The 25,120-nt window shown below is 41.7% G+C and overlaps 1 protein-coding gene across 8 annotated transcripts in view; it reads right to left on the bottom strand.

Annotated features, from left to right (window-relative positions):
• The window catches only part of Cadm1 (cell adhesion molecule 1), a 329,281-nt gene that overhangs the window by 240,730 nt on the left and 63,431 nt on the right, over positions 1-25,120 (bottom strand). Inside the window, exon 1 of one of the 8 annotated variants that reach the window (XM_042280837.2) lies at positions 2,209-2,468. The exons of 6 other annotated variants lie outside the window; for them this stretch is intronic. The gene's annotated coding sequence lies outside the window, so the exon portion shown is untranslated. Of the gene's footprint in view, positions 1-2,208; positions 2,469-25,120 lie in introns of those variants that run through there. One more of the 8 variants, XM_076576204.1, reaches the window with a different exon arrangement.

Below are 25,120 nucleotides of genomic sequence, written 5' to 3'. Positions count from 1 at the left end.
ATACCTACCTTTCTTTAACCATCCCGGGGAAAAACAGATCTCAACTCACTTGAAAACTGTCTGGCTGGAGACCACACAATCCCCCACCCCACCCCACCCCACCCCACTCCACCCCACCCCACCCCACCCCACCCCACTCACCCCCAAGTGCACTGCCACCCCCAGTAGCTCATTAAACTGTTATATCACCTTGACAGTCAATTCCTGCAAAGTTAAGTGCAAATCAAAACATTTTAATTGAATCATGCATTACATGACTAAGGGAGCTCTCTGTTTGTAGTTAACTTGTGGTAAATCTTTGCAAAGTCATTAATTACTGTGCTAAAAGTAACTAGGGTGTCCTCACAGACACAGTGTAGATGTTAATACATCAAGTCTTAAAGCAGAGAACACCTGTATTAAAAAGATGCTGTAGGTCTGTCTTCTTACTGTATATCATGTTATGGATCTGACTCTTTAATACCTACTTCAGAAATGGACAAGCCACTGTGCTCATGACTTACAAACAGACTGAATTTGGTGTGAAAAAATGTTTGTTTGCCCTCCTCTTCTACCTTTCAAACTCGAGGAAGGTTTTTACTGCAGCATTAAAGTAAGGTCTTAGGAGAACAATTGCCTTGCCAGTCCTGGGACATGCCTGTCATTTGTCATGTGGTGGCTGAACTCTATGCTTTTGTTATCCATTAAAAGAAAACAAAATTCCTTTAACATCATAGCCGGGAGGTATGAGAGTAGTAACACGCCCAAGTGGTTAGAACTATTAGCCTGAACAAGAATGGACAGTCTAGCTTCTGCTGCATCATGTGACCTATCTACATTCAAGGCTGCGATATTTATAAAATTCCTACAGAACATGAGAACTGAAAGATACAAATCAAACTGCTACCTTCCAGGACTCCAAAAACTTCTATTAGCCTCAGGAAAGCATGAACCATTTGGGAGTTTGCCTCTGGTGAGAGCCACAGCAGAATCAATCAGAACCAAAACAAAAATCATTCTGTCTTATATACCTAAAAACATTTCTGCTGCAAAGTGCATTAAACTGTTCCATATTTGAGATCAAGGCTTTTACATATTAATGCCAATGAACCAATAGCCCAAACCCCAATGTTTATCACTACCTGAAAAATCAAATTAAATATACCACATGAAGGAACTAACCAAATTTTACCTCCATTAAACCCAAGCCAAGAGTGAGGCCTTGACAATAGGATTGAAGAGATTAGGGTTTAATTTAAACAGAGTGACTGCAATAAAACAATTCAAATGTGAGCCTTTACAGGAGCCAGGACTTAAGGCACCTCCAGACAAATATTTACATAAACTATACAACATTATAATCTACTAAAGATAAAAGATTCAGGAACCCATTCAATCATAATTTAGAATACAAATATTACAGAAGGAAAGGAGATGGCACTGTGAGCTGGGGCCTGGGAGTGAATGCACAATGAAGTTTTTTTTTAAGGTAAGAGACAAGATAAATAATGGGTGAAAATATGAATGTATTAACAAAAGATCAAACAAGGATCTGATCTGTCTGGCCCCACTGTTGGCGGCATACCCTACCTGGCAGACATGCCTCTAGAAGGTCTTACGTGAGAGACATGCTTCCTCTCATCCTTACACTATTCAATGGCTAGTTTGGCTCCTCTGACTCCTAAAGGACTTCCAACCATGTGCTTCTTCCCCTGGCCAGGCTGGGGTTCATGTCCTCCCTGCTCCTTCCTCATCATTATGTTTAATCTCTCTGAAAGACATATAACTCCAGGCAACAGAGCCACCTTTTCCCACTTTCTGCAATCCAAGGAGAGTGTCAAAGAAAGGTCTCCCGGGGATCCCTTTGCTGCACCCCTCTTGCCTTAAAGACTACGAAGCATAAACAGACAATATCCTGTTTTGGATTTTTATTCCACATAATAATTATTATAAATGGTGATCATCAGAGATTTCTAGTTTGCAAAAATCTCCCTGTTAATGAAAGCTATGTGTTCAGGTTCATAAAGCCAATACCCCATCTGGTCTTTTAAAGTAGGAAATTAATGGAATCCTCTAGAGAATTAAGAAATCTTTGACCATGAACCTGAAAATGAGCCTCTGAGACTCAATAATCTGATTAGTTAAACCGGGTGAACGCGATGACAGAATGGACCTTAAATGGGAAGCTCCAGAGCTAGGGACAGATGCTAGAATCAAGAAGTGGCTTACATCCAAACCCAGTCACTCGGGTGGCTCTTCTATAGAGATTCATCAAGGGAACACATTTTTGTCCTCAGCACTTTCATCTCCACTGTGTCCATGTCCTGAATGATGGTTCTCTACAAAATGAGTTGCTTTTTTGAAGGTTAAATCTAGTTTATGATTGCCATGGCCTCCTTAAAAACCCCATTTTCTTCAGAGTCCCCTTGAAATATTCAGGAGGGCATTTCTCAACAGATGTGTTGTTGAGAATTACCTACACTACAACTAAGAGGTATGTTTTGTGGTTCTCCAGCTCTTTGGAGCCTTAAGCACCTCGGCAACACATCGCTGTCATAGAACCAGTGAGTTCCGAACAATGAAATGGGTATGGAACGTGGAAAAACAGGGCCGCACAGGAGCTCACCCCAAAAAGGGTCAAGGTATAGCAGAAAATTTAGGCCTGACTTCCTCCTGATGACTGAACTTCCTCATGTCCTCAACTGTATGATATTGTCAGCCAAGTTCTGGCCTCATGCGCAAAGGAAGCATCCAAGAGCGCTGGCATTCCTGTAGTATTCAACAGGCTGTTCCAGGTATGGACTCTGAAAGTTGCCATTATACTACTGGAGCTGGCATCCTGGGGTGTCACAGGTGTGTTGATAGTTGACTCAGTCTGTTTTGTTTACAATTTCCTGCCTGACAAATTGCATGTTTCTACAGATGCCTAACAAATTCAGGACATTTAATTCCTCAGCTGCCACTACCCTGCTGTTTATCTCCTCCTCATCCATTGATTCTGATAGTGTCCAAAGACACGTTCACCGGCATTAGGAAAGGTCATTAAAAAGCTCTTACAACCATCTGTACCCAGATGGACAGGTCTCCAGCCAAAATGGAAGAGGTTCCTGCTCAAAGGGACCCAGAGGACCTGATGCCACGCAGTGCCACAGTTGGTTTTTAATTATTGTTTGTGGGTCCTGAATTATTTACATTTGGGCTGTAAATCTTAATGACCCGTGCCATGTTCTTCTTGGCTTGCTGATGATGAACAAAGCCAAAGCTGTATCATTTACCTGATTCAATGATGCTGCAAGAGAGAGGCCAAAGAAAAGTGTATCTTCCTAAATCGTCTTGCACGGATTCTTGGAACAAATTGTTGTCACTTGGATTCTTGTCTAGGTGATTTGTTATACACTTATCAGTGCATTCCCACTGCTGTCATAATATCTCTAAGGGGTACATGTACTTGGACAAGACATGTTTTATTCCTTGACCTCTATCTTGCATATAAAAACTTTTGAGTTTGTTCAATGAAAGTGCAATGATTTTTTTTTTTTTTTTGGACAGGCACTCACTATGTAAGCTGAGGCTGGTCTTTAACTCATGATGTTCTTGCTTCCACTCCAAAGTGCTAGGATTCCAGGTGTGTTCCACCACACCTGACTACCTCTATCCCCAGCCCACCCCCTTATACTCTTCTGGTTTTCTTTTTTCTTTTAATTTTTATTTTGATACAAGGTTTCATGTATCACAGGTTAGCCTTGAACTCAGTATGTTACTAAAGATGACTCTGAACTTCAGATCCTCCTGCTTCCCCCTTACAAGGGCTGGGATTATAGGCATGAACCAAGGGCCTAACTGGTGCTGGGAACAAACCCAAGGCTTCATGCATGCTAGGCAAGCACTTTACCAACTGAGCTACATCCCCAAGCCTATAATGATTTTTTAAAGAGTGTAGTCACGTCACAGATTGATTTGGTGGCAACAGCTTCCAGAGGGAAGGGGTTAAAGCCCATAATGTCTCTTGGAAAGTTTGCTATGACTAAAGCCAAAATCAGAGAAATACTCATGGTCAAGTCCTTGTAAACACAATCTTGCCAAGGGAAATGAGATCGATCCAGGGTTCCAACTCACCTTACCCGAGGGGAACGAGGGAAGCAATGTCTTTTTGGTCACCAATGCTTACCCAACTGGAAACCTTTGTCCTGGGAACTGAGCTTCAGAGTCTCTGGGAGAATCAGTTCTGCGGACTGGCCTGGCACAAGCGCCCAGAACTGTGCACAGTTTACCGAGCTGCAGCAGAACTGAACGTCACTATCTGCCTGCCCTTCAAAACCCCAAGCAGGCGTGCTCACCAGCGGTGCCAAACTGTTCCACTCATCGAGTCTATGAACACTGCATACGAAATGCAAACATTTTCCTCCATTTGGGCAAACATTGGCACAGGAAACTTTTCTCTCCAATGTTAACAGCAGGGAGCTGAAATAAAAGTTCAGTTTCTCCAAGGGTGGGGGGAAGAGGGAAAAATTCTAATTCTAAAAATATGTCATCAGCACCATGCCATAGCCAGAGACATTGTACACGTTTCCCTCAAGTACGGTTCACTCAAATGAACTTGACAGCTTCGGGGATCACTTCAAAGAAAGAAAATTTGTTGCATGAGGCCTGCCAGACACAAAAGGATCACGTCTCAACAGATGAGACTTGATAGAGCCCCATCTTAAATATTTCTGTACGATGATTATGTGAACTCAAAATTAGTGCTCTGTCACACATCTGCACGCAGCCTTGTGCCCTGGGGGTATCCTCTCAACCCGTTCACAGGACTCTCTACTAGAAGCTGCCAATTAACTTTGAAATCTTGCTACTGCTATTAGTTTCCTACAAAATGAATTAAAGGACATCTGGGCATACAAGCAAAATTCCACAGCTGAACTTAAAATGAGCTGTTTTCCCCTGTCTACAGGTGTGTCCAGGTCAGATAAACAATTTTAACTGGGTTACAAATTATAGGTGTCAGTACTGTCTAAGCCTGGCTAGTGCTGGAGAGAGCCGTGCGCAGGCTGGCCATTTACCGAAATGGGACCGTTCAGGATAGGTTTCCATATAAACCTACTTCTCCAGTTTCTGAAAACCCTGTAAAACCCAGGTGTGAATGTGCTCGTTTGACCTGAAGCTGCAGCTCTGAGACATCTGATTAAAAGGAAAAGCGGCTAGGCATTACAACTCCCCAGAAAGCCACAAAAATAAAGGCTCCATCTTCAAGAAGACTGACTCCAATTACAACCCCATGGTGGAGAGAATGTGGGATGCAGCAGCCTCAAGCTGCATAAGCCCATGGCAGCCATGCTATCAAACAGCTGAGGCAGCTCAGCACATCCATTTGTTTTCTCATCCTCTTAGCCATAACCTAGATTTCTGGATCCTGGTTTAAAATGAATAGGTCCTTGTACAAGGGCAACACTTTACAAGGGAACCGTTAGCTCACTATGCCCTCCGAAGTGACAGGAGAAAAATTAGAAGCTGGTCTTTAATATTAAAAATTTAATCTTTGCAACACATCAGCCCTTTCGATTTAATCCCAGGCTTGTCAGAAGACTGACTGCTGTGTTTTTAGCAACTGTGTTTTTTCCTGATATTCAGAAACAGAAGAGCTTAAAAAGACAACCCCAAAGTTCATTGGAAGTGCTTTTAAAAAACACATACTTGCAAAACACTTTCTATAGCAACAAAGAAAGGAGAGAGAGAGAGAGAGAGAGAGAGAGAGAGAGAGAGAGAGAGAGAGAGAGAGAGAACTGGTTACTAAATACACTAACTCTTGAAAATGCTAAAAGCTGGGTTTGCTCATCTAAAAAAAGCATTATTTGTGCATTTTAATACAGCAAATACAAAATATAAGCTTCAGCAACAATGCACTAAAACTAAAGTGCGCCTTGACATATGCAGCATCAGCCTCCAGCATTCCATAAAGACCAGAGGATGGGAGTTGTGACTTTAGTTTGATGTTAGATCCCAGGTTTCCATCAAATGACGAAATTACAGAGCACGCACAAATGATGAGGCCATATTTAAAAACCACAGTGGCTCTGTTGGCTTCCCCCTAGAAAGAGAATCCTTCACTGTGATCTTTCAACATTCATCTCCATGGATTATACTTCCACCTGGACAAACTTAAAATATTCATTACTTAGCAAGGGGGAGGAAAAGATCTGACTAGACTCAGAACTGTTTCCTGTGGATCAGAAGAGAGATGCAGTCTGAGCATTTTCAGAAACAACAATAACTTTAAAACACACAGCAATTTATCCTTTTTTTAATTTGAAAGACAATCTGGTAAGTTTCCTCTTGCTTCCCAGTTCTAATTCTATCAATACTATGACCCTTTTGCTTTGTGCGTTATTAACTAATGTTGACTTAAGAACAGTAGAACTCTTCAAGTTTTCAGTCATCTGAAATGCAGAACACATACATATTTTACCAAAAGGTTTACTATGCATATTAATCTTTTATGCATTTTATTCCTCCAAGCGTGAAAAGAAACAAGTTGAAGTAATAGAGGCTGCCAGGTGGTGGTGGCACCCATTCCACTGTAATGACAGCCATGACTTAAGGTTTTGTCTCGCTCTCCTCTGCCTCAGAATTGCAAATCTTCAGGTTGCCACAGCAACTCTATATACTGACAGGTAAGCTTCAGGAAGCACCCTGGTCATCATTTCCATCTTGTTTGCTTTGCTTCGCAGCACTCTGAAGTCCCCGCTGTACGGGGGCACTAGGGGCTGACTTCCCTTACAGAGTTATTCCAGCTCACTGTCCACTTGCAACGATTAATCATTCCTGCTTCTTGAGCTGACATATCGAGGTAGGGAAACGACATCCTAAATGAGCAGAGCTGATTACCTGGGAAGGCAATTCTTCAAGATAGCACGGCTAACTAATAGCTCCATCTGCTACACAGAAACACATTCCAAAGCCCCAAAGTAATGTCAGGATACGACTAGCGGAGTGGGGTTCTATGTGCCAGGTTTCTGTGTGTCATCACAGGTGTTTGATGAGCAAAGAAAGTACAGGAACTTTTTTTCCTCTGTGGGAGCACTGGTGCTAGCTCATGTTAGAATCGCAAGCTACCAGAGAGGATATTTTGGTAGAGTTCTAGGTGTGACTTTCTGTTTTTATAAAGTGTGAAATAAGACTTCAACGTGAAGTTACATGAACTTTAAAGGGACAAGCCAGGCCAACAGTTAAAACTTTCCTAAAACACAAACAAGCAATGGTATGGACAAGGTGATTTCGGGGTCCATTAAAGTGTGCAGCAGGATCTAGAATAAAAGATTGAGAGCTTGTTTCAAAGTGGCTAAATAAAAATAGAACATCTATGGATCCAGCCCATACATCAGAGTTCAGCAAATTCAACAAACTTAAGAAGGCTGTGGTTAGAATTCATCGATATGTTCAGTAGACAGTTAAATACAATCTGGCCATGAGATCCGGAACTCTACCAATCTACCCTTATGGACAAAACTATAAATGGCTCCCTGAATTTTTTTCTAATCTAAATAACAAGCAGTTTCTAAAGTCACCACTACAGATCCTGTCTGCTCCTTCATTATTAATAAATCTTCCATAATACAAATCAGATTCTAACAACTCAATGCTGAACATTTGAGGAGGCTGTGGGTTCATTTTCCTGATCAAAGCATTGGCATTTTCCAGTAGCTGTATTTAACACTGCCTCTGTATCGAATGGGAACAGGCTCCAGTTCTTTCCACATTAACTGTGATTTTAATAACATGCCAAGCAAAGCAGGCTGGCGTAATAAGTTTCATTGCACCCACTTCAAAAACAGATAAGCGCCTCATTTTCATACAGTTTCCACTTGTTGCTAGGTAACCACACCATATGAGACATCTCCAGGCATTATGCAGAATGCATCCTCTTCACCCAAATTTGATGTGCTTTGGGCATTAAATACTGTTATTTTAACCATTCCCATCACTCAAGCAGTTTAAGCTTTGGTTTAGATTGTGACATAGGTTTTCAGGATTGTTGTTTTTAAGGGGATTTTAATGTGCCCAGATTTGAAAAGATAAACTACAATAAAGAAGTCTCTCTTGCCCAAAGGAGAGTCCACTGCATTATCCAATGAATTGATAGCTTGACATTTCAAAGAAAGATAAAGTAAAGCCTCTCCAAAGACACTCGTACTATGCCCTCTTAGCAGTAGACAATGTCAATTAAAAACTTCCTTACTGCTTTACGTGACCATGAAGGGAACTTTGTAAGCAGGGGTCTGTGTGGAGTTGGGCTTCACCTGCAGGCTTCGAACAGAAACCCTTTAACTAGGCATATCCGGGCCAAAGCGGGAGCCCCATCTGTCAGCCAAACAAACCAGCTTTCTGCTGGCAGAAAGGAAAGCTCTGCAGGGACAGATGCAGCCCCAACCTGGGCTACTGAAGGGCTCTGGTGATAAGGAGGCAGGAGGGCCACCTGCAGGAACGGCAGCAGACACTGACATCTTCAAAAGAAAATCAATCTTAGCAAGGAGCACTGGGCAGCTCCGAAACATGAATTTTCTGTTAAGCTTTCAGAATATTCCATCCTACATGATTAGTGGATGCTAAAGTGTTCTGTCACCTGACCTGCTATGGAGCTAAATAAAATGGTCTCTCTTGTAGATACAAAACTTAAAAAACTAACTTTAGCAAGAAATGGCACTGAGACACAGGATCGGGTTCCGGCCCTCACTCTCCTGTACCTCTGTTTGCTCAAGATTCAATGCACCAAGAGTACAGCCGACACTCACTTCTATGGCTGGTTAGAAGCCGGTGGGACCCACCTCATAGCTTCAGCAGCCTCTAAGTTTCACTCTCATTTCTAGCTGAGAAGCAAGCTAAACGCTGTGCTTCCAGGTCTTTTCTCGGATGTACTTGCTTTTTCCTAGTTAGCCGGGACAGGAGGTGGGTTTCGGCCAGAAAGTGCTCTTCCTCACCTCCACCCACCTTCCTTTGCCATCTCTGGGCTCCTCCACAGCTTTCATAATTTAACCTACTTTTCATCTCAAAATCTGGATAATTTTAGTCAAAATATCAGGACTACATGTCAACTGCTCACAGGGGTAGACCGAGATGAAACAGGATGGATGAGATAAGAGCCAGGAAAATACTGCTATTGGTCAAGGCAGCCTCATAAACTCTGTGAAACTGATCTAAAACTCCGTGGGGCAGCAAGATGGCTGGATTCCATAGGCAGAATGTGGTGGGGGGTGGGGGGGATGAGTGGCAGAGGGAGAGCAGGGAAAGAGAAAGGGAGAGAATAAATACATACTAAAAATACTTATTTCTAAAAACTCGATGAAAGACAGGAATACCACAGGAACATGGGGAACGAGGGAGAACACCTTCACTTCATCTCTATCTGAGAACATCATTTGGCTCAACTTGGTTCACTTTTGGTTTTGTTTGTTTGTTTGTTTGTTTGTTTGTTTGTTTGTTTTTTTTTTTTTTTTTTGGTTTTTCGAGACAGGGTTTCTCTGCGTAGCTTTGCGCCTTTCCTGGAGCTAACTTGGTAGCCCAGGCTGGCCTCGAACTCACAGAGATTCACCTGGCTCTGCCTCCCAAGTGCTGGGATTAAAGGCGTGCGCCACCACCGCCCGGCCTGTTTGTTTGTTTTTAAGACAGGGTTTCTCTGTGTAGTTTTGGTGCCTGTCCTGGAACTCGCTCTGTAGACCAAGCTGGCCTGGAACTCACAGAGATCCGCCTGCCTCTGCCTCCCGAGTGCTGGGATTAAAAGCGTGTGCCACCACCGCCCGGTTCACTTTTAAAAAGTTCCTAAAAGACATTTTAAAATGATGATCACTGGGCATGGACTCTATCAATTAAAGTTAAAGCATGCATACTCTATGATCCAACCACATCATCCTAAAGGAATTCTCACACATGCATATGTGATGCATGTAGAAGAAACCTCATTCAAGTACAGTAGGGAAAGGACACAAAAGCCTATATGTGGAACAAATGGGGAGGGCTAAATAAACAGAGGATGTATGTGCTATGGAATACAACACAACATTTAAGGTAAGCAAAGTCTGAGAGCAATGTGGCGGAGCTTCTGGTATGTCAAAGGTACCCAACTCACGGGGTGATGAGGACAGTATAATATCATGGCTGTTATGCCTCAAGGTTTCTACAGATTTTGTGATTCTACCCACCACTGGAAAGAATGGTGATTGACAAATGATAGAGATGTATAGATGACTGACTGACAGACAGACAGCAGAACAAGCAGGGAAAGAAGGGGAAGGAAAACAAAAAAGGAAACAGAAGTTAGCTAGGGTAAACCGAAAGTCCTCAATGGGGACTCTCCTATTTTCTGAAATGTTTCTGTTTGTTTGTTTTTTTGTTTGCAGTATTGAACTCTGACCCTCACGCATACTTGGCAAGGATTCTATCACTGGGCTACACCCCAACCCCAAACACTCTTTAGAAAGAATGATATTCATGTCTTAATTTCCTAATTAGAAATTAAAGATGAAGTGCATTTATAATGAGCTGGGTTTTAATCAAAACAAATAATACAAAAAATTAAAGGACGTATCTCTGAGTTTCCCAAATCCTACCCAGGAGCTAAAGATGAGCCTCTTCTACAGCCTCTGAAAGAGTTCATTTTGAACATAATTCTGGGGTGTGACTTTATATAGGTGTTAACTATCTTGACATCTCTAAGTTCCATTAGGAAAAAGCCAGCACTGCCAACATAACTACCTACTACCATATGGTACTACAGCCTTAAGTGAAAAAAAAAGAAGAAAGTAAGAGTTCTCATAATGCCTTCAGGGTATTTGGCCATAGGAGAAAGATACATAAATGGTTCTCATTTATATAGAAGTGAATTCATTAAGAATGGCAAGAGGCCGTGCAGCTGGTGAATTTTTTTAAGAGTTTGGAATTACGCCTAGAAGTCATCAGATTTGTTGCTAGTGAACCCCCATCTGTCATAGCCTGACTCTGAACTATATATAGCCTTTATTCCCCAAATCAATATGTTGTGTGTTCATGTAATCTAGTATCTAGTCTAGAAGCCTTGCAATTGTCTGTGAGCTCTCAATTCTTATTTTCACAATTCCTTGCCTTGTTATAATTCTTAATACACAACTGACAGAATATAGACATATCATTTTAAAGACTTCAATCACTAAAGTATAGCTGTGGGAGGAGCTAACACCGTGTGTGTGCACGTATATACACATATGAAACCCGTAAAGGACAAAAGTATAAAACACTGTACCAACTTGCGCCAGAGGTTAACTACAGCAAAAGATTTCACAGAACGTGTCTCATACGATACAATTTCTAAAACTCCTCATCTATCTGGCATCTGCTAAGCCCAGCTCTCTACAGCATCTGAGATCCTAGAGAGATATCTAAGTCACTCAGATGCCACAGTCTAAAGTCCCTGATACAGTCATGGAGAATACAGTGGCTGTGGTCATTTGTTATCTTCACATATTTCGACTAATTATAATCCTAGTTACCTATATTCCTAACCTACCCCAAGAACCAAAGCAAAATTTTAAACAGGAGCCTAGAAAGCTGAAAGCAAAGGAATATCTATTTTTAAAATACTGTTGAGAACTCAAAAAAAAAAAAATGCATAGCATTCTCTCTGAGTGCCTAGTGGAGAAAACAACCAACCCAAATTCAGTTTCTAAAGAAAACAATTTAGTATTCGAAAAGATCCCAGAGCCATTTATTTAAGTAGGACTGAATTCAATATACTATGTCTTTGAAAGGCAGAGAATTGTGTATTATATTTTAGAACATTTTAGAACAGGAAATTTGTCTGTTGAACACAACTGAGTATCATGAAGAGACCAAAACAAAACAAAACAAATCGCATAGAGATCAAGTGATTTCAGGTGGTACAATGGTGTGTGTGTCTAAGAGGCTACGAGGAAGGGCCTACACAGGGCTTGTTCCCTGAGTCTTCCTCAGTATCTAGAGAGGCTGTGAACATGGTCATTGTATGAAAACCAAGTCTCTCATTAACATCAGCAGTACAGATGAGATGAGAACTTGAACTGCTGTAGAAAACTATGGAATGCATAAGTTGGGGTAGGGATAGACTCCAGTTTTCTCCAAACCCAACAACCATATAGTCCAGCTTAAATCTCAAAACTGTCAGAGGTACGCCATGAACATCTGTTCTTATGAAAAGCGGTCAATGCCAAATTCAGAAACAAGGGAAAACACTAAGCCAGCATCCTTTACCCCAGGGACATTCCTTGGGTGCCAGACTCCCCAACTTCCTGTCTTCTTTGTTCTTTCTGTTAGTATTTTCTTCCAGCTACAGGGTGAAGACAAGTACCCTATAGAGATCTCCAATGCCAGGAGTTGATACCCTGACAGTTTTTATTTATTTAAGGTTTAGCTCAAAACTTCATTTTCTACTTGGAAGGCGTTTCTTCTTTTAAAGAGTTTTGAAAGTAAATTCCATCAACATTAACTCACATCTCCTTGAATTATAAACCTATCAAGCTTGGAGAATTAGCCCTAAGCTGTCAACATCAAAGCAAAGGAGTCCTGCCTCTAGTGAAAACCACCCACCTGATTTATGGCTCTGTCCTCTGCATTCAGAGTCACACTAAGTAGAAAACAAAGGGGTTATCAAATTTCAGTAATTAATAGAAGTAAACATGAGTGGAGCTAACAAAAGCAATTACTTGGGAGTTTAGTGCCATTATCTCACCATTTCATGTTTTACCTTCTTCAATGAGAAGCAGAGATGAAAATGAATGCCTCGGGACTGGAGATTTGGTCATTTCATTCAAGAGTTCCCATCCACCTGTGTAGCCCAGTTGACAGCTAATTTAATACTGTCCTCCATATAAAATAAATTACACTGAATTCAGTTTATAAATGAAAGGCTCCTTAGTATTCCAGCTCACTTTTGATATGAAAAATAATCACTTAAATTTTCAGAATTCAAATGGACAGGGAGGGCAGGAGGGAGCAAGTTTGTTTCTGCCCACATGGCTGGAAATGCTTCACTCTGGTGCCATCATCTGCTTGAGCCTATTCTTATGACATCCTTTCTGGAATCACAGCTGAGAACTTTGACTGTCTTCATTACATTAAAAAGAGCAGAAAGGGGAAGAACTGCAATTTCTCAAAAGACACCAAAAGGGCCTCAGAAAAAAATCAGAAAAAGAATCGACAGTTACAATAAAAATATACAAATCCAATCTTGAAGAACCAAAATGAGGATTGTTTCATGGTACTTAATGTCAGCATTAAACATTACTCTAGGACAGTGGTTCTCAACCTATGAGTCGTGACCCCTAGGAAGTCACATATCAGATATGCTGCATATTAGATATTTATATTAAAATTCCTAACAGTAGCAAAATTACAGTTATAAAGTAGCAGTGAAAATGTTATGTTGGGGTCACCATCACATGAACTGTATTAAAGGGTCACAGCCTTAGGAAGGTTGAGAACCACGGCTCTAGGATGTCCCACACCATGTCACTTGGCTCAGACTTCCTCACAGACATCGAATCAATCACTCCACAGAGATTTAACCTCCTAAATATGTTTCACTTCCGCCCACTCCTTGCCGACCTTCCCCTGCCCTCAACACTCCCCTAATACAATCCACTGCCTCTTGTCCTCTCTCTCTCCCCCAAGTCACGGACTTCAGCCAATGGCTCCCTCTGGAAAGCCCTTCCTGGCCAGCCTAACCTAGCTAAGTCATTGGGTCAAACGATAGTCTGTCTATCACTTTCGAGATGATGCCCTCCCTTGACTCGCAGGCAGGTCCAGTTCTCCTGGTGTGTGACTGTCTTGCACCACAGGTTTCTCCTCCATGAAAAATGGATCATTTTACAACTGTACATCTGGTTAATAAATAATAGGAAGCATACTTAATAACTATTCCTTGGCTGAAGGAAGCATGAGGGCTAAGCCTGTCTCTACTTATCACTACGTTATTCTCACCCAAAGACCCCGACCTTAGTACATGCTTACTAAAACATCTTGAATTAATGAATGCATGCATAGTAACTACCCATTCAGGCTCTGTCTTCTTCAGAGGACTAGGAGGTCATATCTTCTGCCTTTTTCCCTTCTGGCATCTCAGCATTTAGCCTAGAGCCTGGCACAGGTTGAACTGCCCATCAATAACTGTTTAATGAACATGCCAGACTAATAAACAAAAAATGTTAAAACATAAAAGCAGTTTCTCTTCCTGGATCTTTGAGTGATTAAGAATTCCACTATTTGTATTGCTCGGGAGAATCAATTACCTCAACTTCCTGCAATGTTGTTAGATGAGAAGGGATTTGTTGAAATGAATAGGTGGCTCTGATAGCCTGCGGGTATTCACATCCAGCAACTAAAAACTGCTCCCTTTAGACAAATGCAACATGCTCCACTCACACACATGACAAAAATGAAAATCTGTCCACACAGATTTTTATTTAAACAGGAGCCTACCTGTTTAGAAGGAAAAGCAAATTAACTCCCGTACATTTCTGAGACTTTGATTTCCAATCCTGGATTCACACAGCACACGTACTCAAAGGATCAAAGCCTCACTTCCCAATCAAAGCCAGGTGAACAGAAAGAAAGCTAGTATTTAAATAACATTCCAAATCATCATTACCAACCTCCAGCTTGTCACTCTCAAAGTCCTTTTAATAGGCTTGGTTAGTCGAATAGGGTTATCCAAGTACTGCAGCCATAAACCTGTGTGGGTGTTTTAGGGGGCAGACACACAGACCCCAAAGCCCAAACCATCCCACACACTACAAGACATCTTCTGTTGACTACTGAACAGTAGCTTTTCTTCTCCTGCAAAGGCATGTAGATAGTATTTCAACAATAACCACACATGTCTCCCTGTGGTATAGACACATACAGAATGCATTAGGAAAAATGCCAATAACTGCAACACTCTGCTCTGTGGCTCTATTCAAGTGAGTGTCTCACAGGTACCGCAGAAGTGCACAGCTTTCTGAATCTGGTTCCAATGGGAGCTCAAAGTCAATAAGCCTCCTCAGCTATCATCCAGCATGACTAAATCACTCCAAGGGCAAACCTTTCTGAGTTATGTGACCATTTCTTTTGCAGAGTTTTACCGAAAACGGCATGCCATAAACCAATTTAATTCAAGGTAACCCAAGCTGCTGGATGAAAAGGAGCCCAAGAAATGAACAGAAGGAAGAAAACGCCAACGTTTCAAGTTACACAGGATCCTCAATCACACACTGAAATGAGCACAAATTAACAGACCAAGGGTTCCCAGGACCGATGAGGTACCCCTCCAAATATAATCCCCAGCTCCCATTATTAGGATAAACCGGCCATTATGTCGGGTTTTGCCTTTTAAAGAAGTAGAGCCAAGGAAATCCTTTAGTGAAGAGAATTACCTTGTGCCAGCACGTCAGAGGCTTCAATGATGTTCAGAGGACATCCCAGGATCCCTTTCATGTTGTTCTCGTGTGAGCCGAGGACAGGAGGATAGGGAATTCTCCACTCAGAAAATACTCAATTATTTTAACAGGATTACATTGTAGACTGACAATGCCTAAAATAGCCCCCTGAATTTATTAGCTTGCCAGCACTTCAAATAAGCAATTTTAATGCAAAGATCTTTTAAGTGTAAGTAAAGGGCTGGCAATGAGTCAAGAAACATCTCCTCCGGCTTTCTAAGCCAGGACACTGGCTATCAACTGGAAGTTCATGAGCTCAGAAGGAAGGACCTTCACACCCCGTTCTCCAGGCCTGTGATTTGCCACATTTTTAAAGACAGGACTTTCTCTGAACTTTCATTTTTCATTTGTCCATTTTGGTTTGAAAAGCATATTCGTCTTGATCAGACATAAGTTGACTGCAAGGTTCAACTGAACCTCTGACACAGGCATCCTGCACCTTAGGCCCTAATGCCTTCATATCACTTCAGCTCATCCCTTTCCTTGGCAATCAATATGTGGCGACAGGAGAGCTGCCTGCCACACGAGAGGCACCAGGCTCTGTCAACCAGCCCAGTGTTCAGTCCTTTGCTGCTCATCCATTTTCCTCCATATTACTCACCGTGTGTGTGTGTGTGTGTGTGTGTGTGTGTGTGTGTGTGTGTGTGTGTGTTTTCCTCACATAATGGTTTTAATTTAGACAAACAGTGTTAGAGGGTTCCCAAATGCATTCGTAGAACCCTGGAAACACCATTCACCTTCTTGATTGTCATTGCTGGTCTGTTCACAAACAGTAATTTTGTCTTTCATATTTAACCCCTACCCCCATTGGATTTGGGGTTCTCGCTTTTGTTTGGGAAAGGGAGATCCACCTAGCATCTTCTTCTTGTTTCTTTGGTCACATTCTTTCACTCCTGCACTCCTAAGGACTAAAATACAGCTGATATAGTAACAATGGCAAGGCATGTAGTTGGTTAGGTCTATCCCATAAGCCCAAGTATTAAACTTAATTCTCAGATGTCTTAGCTTCTCTGACTGATGATGTGGCAATTTATGTACTTAGTTATCAAGAGAAATCAATTAAAGGACCGAGGATGGTGCTTGCAAATTCATCTTGTGTTGCAGCCCACCACTGGGTCTAGAAACAGTGCTTCTTTGCACGACAATGTTTCTGAAAGAACTAGATTGGGCTTATTAATCATAGCTTTACCTCCTGTTTCTCACATAGAGCCTAAAGCAGTGGTTCTCAACCTGTGGGTTGCAACTCCTTTAGAGGTCACATATCAGACATCTTGCACATCAGATATTCTCATTATGATTCATAAAAATAACAAAATTATACTTATGAAGTAGCAAGGAAATAAGTTTATGGCTGGGGATCATGGCATTAGGAAGGTTGAGAACTACTGGCCTAGAGTGCTGCTGTAGCAGTATATTCCCTGGTCTTTCATTGGCCAGGGATAAGTGGGAGAGCTGCTTCAGAAAGGTCTCAGTCAGATTTGAGGCCTATCCCCTTTGCTCTGCCTCCTGTTGTCTTTGATGTTCTGAGCAGCACTGCGGGAGAGACATGAGAACAGCAGCATCCAAGCAAGTCTTCCTGCGAGTAGAATGGCTACTGGAGTCGGCCGAGGAGATTCAAAACCATATGATCCAATAACTTCTCAGCCTCCTGGCTCAAACCAAGTGAAGAACTGCAAAGACTAAGTAAAAACGTGTAGAACCAACTAACAGGTTCTACAGGACAGCACACCCTTGGAAGAAATGGCAGGGTAATGGTGAGAGATGGCAGGCTACCCAACTGCTGGGAAGGACAATGGCACCACACTGCTCTGGTCCCTCCCGGGTCTGAAGGTTCAGAAATGCTTTCTCATTTTTCTTCTCTTGCTGCTGGGTGGAAGTAGCAAGAGAAAGCTAAGCCTAGACAAACATGAGCCCAAGAGCAAACTCTCTGTTTTAAATTACACTTCCAAGCTGCATCTGCCCCAGACTCCATGTTGTTTCCATCCGATTTATTCTAGATATTTCTACACAGACAAATCAATACAAGAAGACATCTTCTTGCCTGGGAATTGCTTGTTTTGGTGGGTAACTACAGTTTCACAGTAAAAGAGCTATACAAAGACATGAACTCAACAGACAAGTCAACGCCCATTAAGATTGTCTTTCATCAGGAGACACTTCACTCCTAAGTCCTAAATAGGCCATAATTAAAACTACAAAGGAGAATTCCAAAGGAACTTAAAAAAATGTGTTACTTGATGGTTTTCTTTTCTTAACGACCATTTTCTACTACAGACTTGATTTATGCATTACCATCTAAATGACACCTGTAACTGGAAGCCGCAGTATAGATTACACCTAACTCCATGGCAGAGGTGGAGAAAGAGGGAGGTTTGTAGAGGTGTCTCTCTTCTCAATCAAAAGAAGAATGTAATAAAGAAGGGAAAACAAAACAGAAGCCCCACTAATGACATACAGCCATAAGACACAGGAAAGCAGACAGGCCTACATGAGCTTTGCGAGAGGCCTGCTGGCTGGCGAAGGTATTTTAACATGCTAGTTGTCATAGCAAGTCAGTGGGATTTGAGAGCACATTTCTGTTTTGACATCTGGCCCATAACAAAATTACTATTGATCTGTTGTGAGCTTCCAGCAAGAGTATATAACCTAGTCTCAGAACAAAGCATCGTCCACTAAATAACAGACAATAATCATCCCGAATTTGTGCCTTTCATTCAAAATCGCATCTCGGCTAGTGGTGTGCTCCAAGCATTTTGGGATAAGCTTCCCATTCCTGAAGAGGGGTGTCCAGACTTTTTTTTTTTTTTAAACGAATCTTCCCATTATCGAATTGATTCTGCCTTCTGTCTTCCAGAAGCCTTGTGGCAGCAGCGGGATAATGCTGACATCCACCTCCTGCACACACCCTGGTTTTGCTGCTGATTCTGGAAACTGACAGGGCAAGCATTATTTTCCAACAGATGTTCTACAGGCAGTAGAAAGAAGCAACGAAACTAACCAGTCAGAGCTGTTCGCGGAGGTTTGGGAGGGGTGAAAAGAAAAGGAAGAAAAGAAGAAGGAACAACCACAGATAGGCCTTGTTTCTCATTTATTTTCATTGCTCTAGAAAAATTTATAGGCAAGTGCCACTCACAAATGACACAGCTTTCATTAAAATGATCAGTTAGAATTTTTAGTAGGCTGTATTTTTCAGTGATACTAATAAAGCATTAGAGAACGTTTACATAATGTCATTTACCCCAAGGGAGCTAGCTCATTTTGTAGCCTGGTTCCACTAAACATTGACCATGTTCCCCACCCTCAGGTAGGTAAGTCTCAGGTGTTTCAGGCCTTGGCCATTTACATCCCCAAATATACCGCTCCTCTCCTTTTTGCAGAACGAAGCTGTATTAACCAAGTAGCTATCTGATGGTTTCTTTTGCCTGCATCAGTCAAAAAAAGACAAACAATATAGATCAAGTGCATCTGTGCTCTAGACCGCATTGATTTGTTGCATGTGTGGTTAAATCCTGTCAAGTAGTCTTAAAGGTGAAGCATTACCGGCAGAGAACCCACTCTGGGAGGGAAGGGGGTGCCATGAGTCATCAGTGGGTCTTCTAGCTGCCACTCACAACATTATACAACTTTGCCCAAACCACAAGGACATTTCATATATGTAATCTATGAGCTCCCACATCTATTTCTAGACAAGGGCTTTTAGTGAATGATTATATATAAGTAACAACTAAATAGCAAGAGGAGATGGGCTCGTATGATGATGGAGTTGTGAAGTACAATGCTGTACAAAGAGCCTAGACCAGTCTTCACCAGGGTCATGGCTACAGGGGGGAAGGTCGACCAGGTAGCTCACTCTTGTAGGAACTATTTGATCAATGCAAACATCTCTGCCTTCCCATTCCACTGTGGTCCTTGTTGGCCTGTGAAACTCTGATTTGCATAGATTAATATACTGAAGCATTGCCTATTTCTATTCCTGGCCTCAACGGATACAGTCTGTTGACAGACTGCAGCTTAAAAGGACCAATTATTTAACTAATGTTTTGCAGCGATGTCCACATGCTGACCTCAGCAATATTAAAACCATACAATTATTATACAGAGTCAGGAGTGGAAGCCCATTTCAGATTTCTCTATAGGAAACCATCAGATCACCTCAAGTGACAAAGCACAGCCAAGTGGTGATTTGAGAGAAGGAATCCATACCACTCCAGTAGCATGGAAGGCCTTTCAATAATCTCTGACTGAGAGCGTGAACAATCGCTCCTTCTTTCTGCTTCATTTCCTCCATCAAAACACAGGTGTGAGGCTCAGAATGTCTAAAGTAAATCAGACTTTTAATAAATCCTGGTATGTCTTTACTATGTGCTAAAAATTATTTAAACTCACCCCCTATATTAACAGTGTCATCAATTCAGTTCTACAAGTGGTAAGGACCATGAAGCACAGCAAACACTTACCCAAGGTTTGCCGAGGCAGACCTGATTCCAAACATTCTATCCCTCTGTACTCATAGATCACTGCACTGTCCCAGAAATGCATATATTTGAATGCCCAATTGTACCTTTAATATTTTTATTCATATTTGGGTTTGGCAAAAAAAATGGCATAATCTTATTTCTTTGGCATCCTGACTTTAGTTTTTAGAAACATAATCACAGTACCACGCTGCTAAACAGCATACCTTTCATCCCCATATGCTTCCTGTACATGAGACTCTGTAATGGTTTCATTGCCTGGGCTCTCAATAGACTCTAAGCCCTCAGGCGGGATTCTATCCATCATCTTAATCATATTCCCAATCCAACACTGTGCTTGGCACATGACAGGTGCTCAACAAACACTTGCTGAAACCTTGAATGTGAAAAACAAATCAAGGGTGGGGACATGGCTCAGTGCGTAAGAGTGCTTACAATGCAATCCATGAGGAACTGAGTCTGGATCACCAGCATTCACATAAAACAGCTAATAGTGGCTGGGGAAGAGTGGGGACCACAGGATCACTGGGGCTTGTTGACTGACAGCTTAGTCTAAAAATTGAAAGCTTGTAAGCTCTAAATTCAGTGAGAGATCCTGTCTCAAGGGAGTATGGTAGAGAGAGCAAGAAGAGGGTCTTCCTCTGGCCTCTGGCACCAATGTTCCTAGAGATGCACCTACACTCATGCACACACACACACACACACACACACACAAAAAAAAAAAAAAAAAAAAAAAAAGAGACCTTCACCAGTAAACTCTGAAAATAAATAAATGTAATAGGGTGCTTTGCTACTTGAGAGAAATGAACTGTTCTTACAATTATACAAGTATCTGGGTCTGGAGGACACACCAGTGAATCCGTAGAGGAGGCATTAGCTTCAATGCTACCCAAAGGCCATCATCAGAATAATGATGCAAATAATTTTGCTTTCCTGTGTTCTCCTTCACAGCTGTTTAACAAACTGGATCCTTAGGATGCTTTGGGTTTCACTCTTCAAGTACAGTAACCTAAGTCAAGTTCAGTTCAATGGTTTGGTAAGCACTGCTCTTAGCAATATGAATATGGTGTCTCTTTAACCTCCCACAGGGTGGGGACAGAAACAGTAAAAAAAGTGGCTGCCACCAGTGAAGTGAAGTCCAGAGCTCCAGAGTACCCTGTAGGCTCAGAAATCATGTGCATGCATGTGGCTGAAGGGTTCTCCAATCACAGGGAAAGGGTAAGGTGTGTGCTGTAACTTACTGGAAGAATTAAATACTGTCCATGAGAATGATGACTTGAGTCTCAATAGCCTTGCAGGGTTGACTATTCAATACAAAATGGAGAAAATCTACAGAAATAATGAATATTGTGATAGTTTGGACAAAATGACCCCCAAAGGCCCAAGTGTTAAGGTTTGCCCCCCAGTGTGGTGTAGTGATTTCCGCCAAACTGCATCACCCCTTCCTGGAGGAAGGGGGAAGTTCAAAACACTAAAGAAGTAAAAGATATTTATGAAGTGTTTAAAAAGTAGGAGACCCAAAGATTATAAAAACTGGGGAAAGGAGACTCGGACTGTCAAAAGCAAAGCCAGCAAGTTTCCCAGACAGCTCCAGGGACACAGCTTTTACTCATGCTGGGGCAGGCTTTCTAGCAACACAGCCATCTTTGAATGACCCATACTCCTGGAAGTAACCCCAGTAAACTCACTGTTCACTAAACTAGACTTGGGTGGGATCATTTCTTGGGTCTGTAGTCAGTGCCCTATCTGGGGCAAATAGACAAAAGTCGCACACCACCTGCAGTAGGACTCTTGGAAAGTAGTGAAACCTCAGAGAGGTGCTTAGGTCATTGGAGATATGCCCTCAAAAAAGGACTGTGGAATCCTCGTCTCATCTGTGTTTTGCTTCTGCTTCCCAGCTCATTTATAAGTGGTTTGCTCTGCCATGCTCTTCAGGCAAGACAGGCAAAGACCCAAAGCAGTAGAGATGCCCACTACTGGACTGAAACCTCCACAAGCATGAGAGGAAGCAATTCCTTTCTCTTTGTAGGGTAATTGCCTCAGGTACTTCATTATAGTAATAGAAAGCTGACTAATATAGTACTGTAAAACAGACACAAGGTTAAAAAACTATAATGCTGTTACGTTTCTTCCAAGATACTTAATAGTGTTAATTTGAACTCCTACACAGAACTGCAAAACACGGGAAGAAAGATTGCAATTAATCTATCACTTGGGAATAGTAAGTTTCTATCATGACAAAGATCAGGTGCAAAAGTTTTGAATGGGAAAAATCTACTTATTATGCTGTTAAATTTGTGTACACAATCAAAATTTATAGGAGTGAGCAAGGTGCTGACTTTCACTCACACCAATCACCTGGGCGCCTCAGGCGAATGCTTCCAGAGAGAAATATGGACTCTGAAATCAATGACAAGTTGTTCCATGGCACTTTCAGCACCTCTCTCATTATTTCCCAATCCCCCAAACCCTAAATCAGACAACCCTGACAGCCCTGAGAGTTTCAATTATCTTGAGCTCAATGAGCAATGTATAATTGGGCAACCTAAAAGTTACACCTATAGGGAAAACACTGGTAGCTGAAAGGTAATCGGAACATTAGGCATGTATCTGGTCATGTATGGCTATTAAGGACTGAGCACTGTCTGAGGCACCCCAAACTCCACAATGCCTTAAGATCAGATGTCGCCCATACAGCCAGGGTACACAAAGAAAACACGGTGAACAAGAAATGTGTGCAAACAGACTGGGCTAAGTGAGGAATAGACTTAGACAAAAGACAGAGGAGAGTGGGCACCCACCTGAATGGAGAGGAGAGTGGGCACCCACCTGAATGGGGAGCTCTGAAGCCCACTGGAGGAACATGTGTGCAGGGAACTGACTTGGGAACTCAGTGATTCAGGAAGTGGGATAACAAGGAAGGTGGAAGGCTCAGAATATACAAGGACACAGAGAAGAGATTTGACAAAGGAACTCAAAATATGACATAGTCAGGAATGTCACTCATTGATGGAGACCAGCAAGGATTAGATGCTGGGGAGTGGACATTACAGAGAGTAGCAAATACAAGGATGACAGGGGGAATAAGAAACACTGAACCATTGCAGCTACTAAGGGGTCAGAGGCATTCTATACCGAGTCTAAGGGCTATACTAATTTCTAAGGTCCCTTCCACCTCTGCAATTCTGAATGACTGACCCCAATCCCAATACACCAACCAGCCCCTCCCCTCAGAGGGGATAGGAAACATTCTCATTTATAAGCCAAGAGAGGGAAGAACCACCATCATCTCTCCATCAGTGCAGGTACATTAGCCAAATCCGAGCATTCTTCCTCCCATCAGAAGACCTAATGTAGCCTTAAGAAGAAATACCTACCATGGGAAATGAGTTATGACAGATCACCAACAATGCTGGTTTCATTGAGTTTACTCCATCCATAACTAGTAGAGAAAGAAACTAGGGAAAACACTTGCAAACTGCTAAGGTCTTTCTGTGTGCAAACCACTCCCACCCCACCACCAGGCCAGATAGTCTTATTAATATTCCCTATATAGAACTTGCCTAGAAGTAACTCTCCACAGTATAGTGACTCTTACAGAAGGTCATTTGCTGCTCCTGAAGCAGGAGTCTACAGGCATTAATAAGGATAAGTGCAGCTGTTTAGTCCATCACCCCTGAGGACTGGATACATGATTTAACATCTTTTACTTAACAAGGTTCCTAGCCAACAGAATCCTCTCATCAGCATGTTTAGACGCTTACTTGCATATTCTAATGGTGATAGTACCAGATGACAGTCTTATAAGTAGATACAACAGGGTATCATTGCTCCTCTGAACAGATGCCAAGGCACACATCTGAGGACAACAGTGCCTTATTGGTCACAATACACTCCAGTACCTCTTTAATGAAAACTGAGTTTAACCATTTGGTGATAAGTCAAGAAGATGCAAGCATTCTTTGGTTCTGAGCCAAAACCTCCCAAGAATAACTAATTGGGTGAAAAGGAAAAAGATGTGAACACCAAGAAACAAGTAGCTGTAAAGAGCTAATGGGCCCCATCCATTAGCCAGCATCTACAAAAGCCACACAAGCCCATCTCATCATCATCCCCACCGTCACTTTATATATTAATTGTGCATCAAAAATAAATGAGTGATATTTTCAGTGATAAAATTATTGGCAGAATGAACACTCTGCCTACAAAACCCCAAAGCGGTGTAGTAAGGGAAAATGTAGAAGGCAGAAGTCAATGATTCTAGTAGCAACAATGATGCTCTCTCTGAAATTCTTAATACTAATAATAATCTTTGATTTAATTTCTCTGGCCTTTAATTTCTCAATGCAGACTATCTGACACATGCAAATTTTCTAGACAATATAAAGATGACTAGATATACACATAGTTAAAAGAATTTTATAGTGTCCTCAGAAGACCCTGGATTTCAATACTGTTATTAACTATTACTAACTTCTTATTTTCCTCTGGAAATAGAAATTATTAGGTGAGTCATTTAAACATTTCATATTTCACATGCCAAGTACTTTGCTAAGTTTGTGGGTATAAGAGTAAATCAGGGAGATTGAAACTTGCAATAAAGGGTTCGGGGTGTAACTCAGTGGTATGGCACTTGGCTAGCACACCCAAGGCTCCAGGTTCAACTCCCATCACCAGAAGTAAAGAAAGGGGGAAGGAAAAGGTGATACTTACAATATCAACTTACTGAGGACAATTAGATGGATCAGAAATGAAAATGTATTGTTCACTCCATGGGACAATGTACACAATACTAAGGTAGCATTCTTTTTTTAGAAGTGCCCACCTTTCTCAGTATCACATTAAGGCAGGAGAGGGAGCAGAATGGATTTTACATCTGTGATGCACTTTCAGAAACTGGATTCTGAAATCCCTGTGAACACTTAATATATTCACCATTAGGACCTCCAGCATATCTTTGGTAGGAATTAGAGAGACCCCATTCCATGCAATTGGAATAAGCAAAGAATATTTAAAAAGTGAAACTGAGTAAAACACTAGGTCAAGAACAATAGTAAACCCAAGCCAACACTGGGTGACAAGAAAAACAGAAATGAAATTCATTTGAAAAAAAAAATGCATTTCAGAAGCAATCAGCAAAGAGTTAATAAAACCCTCGCAAACTTAAGAGAAATATCTCTATAAAAACGTACATGT

This window comes from Peromyscus maniculatus, chromosome 7 (assembly GCF_049852395.1).
Source record: "Peromyscus maniculatus bairdii isolate BWxNUB_F1_BW_parent chromosome 7, HU_Pman_BW_mat_3.1, whole genome shotgun sequence".
NCBI lineage: Eukaryota > Metazoa > Chordata > Mammalia > Rodentia > Cricetidae > Peromyscus > Peromyscus maniculatus.
The sequence above is the reverse complement of the archived record's forward strand: the minus strand, read 5'-3'. Positions and strand labels throughout refer to the sequence as shown.